This window comes from Morone saxatilis, unplaced genomic scaffold (genome assembly GCF_004916995.1).
Source record: "Morone saxatilis isolate NCDOM2014 unplaced genomic scaffold, NCSU_SB_2.0 Contig5, whole genome shotgun sequence".
Taxonomy (NCBI): domain Eukaryota; kingdom Metazoa; phylum Chordata; class Actinopteri; family Moronidae; genus Morone; species Morone saxatilis.
The window spans coordinates 8,921,577-8,923,764 of NW_023340095.1; positions in this window are offsets into that span (position 1 = coordinate 8,921,577).

Sequence of the window (2,188 nt, forward strand, 5' to 3'; positions counted from 1 at the left end):
GGTTTATTCAGACAATAAACTGACGAGAATGAGATGAGGGGGTCGGGGCTGGGTCCAGGTTCTGTTGGGGAGGGAGTAGTAGGAGAAGCTGGCAGGAGAGGCGAGGTGGAGGAAAATCCAGACAGCCGTGCAGACTGGCAGGGAAGACAGGTAATCCAGGGGGACAGGGCGAATCTCCTGAGGGCAAAAAGGCAAAGTCGTGAATAAGGCAAACAGGAATACAGAACAAAACTAGACTGATATCCGAGGCTTGTTTTTGAGGGACTTACCGGGGCAGCCTGATAATAAGGAATTGTGATAATCCAGCCTAGAAGTAACAAATGCATCTATGCAACTATTTTTTCAAGCATACAGATGACCTTCAACAATAAATTCATTTATGATCCCAATATGCATTTCTTAAATATTCTATTGCTAAATTTCTATTGATAATTTACAATAAGGTTAAATTAAACGTTAGTCTTTGATGAAGAATTCATTCGAGTAAGAGTCATTTATAATTGTAATTTTTTTTGTTTAAAGTCTGATACTTATGCTCTCAGGTACAAATACATTTCGCCCAATGATGACTGTGAAAATTATTCAGGAAATATTATCTAAGCACAGGGCAGTCAACTTCCAAAAGACACTTTTCATGTACTTGACTGAACACAGACTGTATGAAGTGCAGATTTGCCCAAGTAAAAGCCAGGTGTCAGCTGTGTTTGGGGCCAAGTACAACAACCAGGAAAAAATTAGTATGCAATTCAAATGAAATACACATTTAGGCTCAAGGTTAAAACAATTAAAATTCTAAATCAAATCATTTATACAGCAATAAATAACTTAAATACATGCAGTGCTGAAATTAAAAACCCTCAAAAGGATTAACACACAATATATCACAATCCCTCACTCTAAAGCAGCAGTTTACCAGGGGACATTTTGTATTGTAACTTCTGCAAAGCTAGCAACAGTAGCATGAATAAAACCCAATATATTTACCAAAGTAATGCAAACATGATCATAAGTTCACTCACTGCTGATTTCTTTTTCTAGTTTTTCCTATTTAAGCAAGGATCGGTTGAATTGTTTGGAGTTGTCTGGGGTTTGACCCGGATATTTATACTTTTATGTGTTTTTTTAAATATCATTACATTGTTCACAAGTTATATCATTATATTAAATTAGTAATAGTTTTTTTTAACTTTTAACCTGGTTTGATCAAGTCAAGTCAAGTCAACTTTATTTGTCAAGTATGCTATACATGCACGACATACAGCATAGATGAAATTTCAGTTCTCTCGGACCCACGGTGCAAACAGGCAATAAAAAATAAATTTTCTATATAATAGAAAAGACATAAAATAAACAATCAACAATCAACAAGACATAAAATAAAAAACAATCAACAATCAAGAATTAAGGCAGTTGTGTGTTTACAGGATGAAATAAAATAGAATAAATAAATAAGTATTTAAACAGGTGAGGTAGTGCGGTGTAGTGCATGCATGTAGTTGATGGTCAGTGGTGTGAAATGAAGTACTAACATCTAACAAGACAAGTGCAGAAACAAGTCCTTTTTTAAATGCCATTAGAAGGCTTTTGCCATTTCTGACTTTATGCTATTATTCCTGTTAAATCATGAATTAAAATCCTTAAATAACCTCTTGTTATGTAGAAAGTCACACAAACTGATCGGCGACTACTTTCTCTGAATCAAAAGTAGGCTTTTCCAGAAGTGGTTAATTACACAGCTACTTTACAGGACTGTCTTACATAACCTGGTAATAAATGCAGATTGATCAAAGTACTAAGTCAAGGTAAATCTTCTTTAAGCAGCCTAATCTGGGGCCTAACAGACAGGTTTTAGATGAAGTAATCATTAGTGTCATTAATCAGTGTTGATGCTGGTCAAAACAAATAGCTGGTTGTTTTGATCACTTCTATGCTAAAAGAGTAAACAGTTTGAATTGTCATGTGTGTTTGTTGTAGTAATCAGAGCTTTACTAATAGGTGTACAGGGAGAACAGCATTCAACCCTTTACTCTGTAACCATTTACGCTGTGACAGCAGGAAAGAAGAACTCAAAGAGACAAGAGCTCTCCGGTTATGGATAATGTTTCTATTGTAAAGATTTTCATTCTATCAGGTTTAAATGAGACAGTTAATTACAGAGGAACTCTCTTTTCACTTACTTTACTGTATT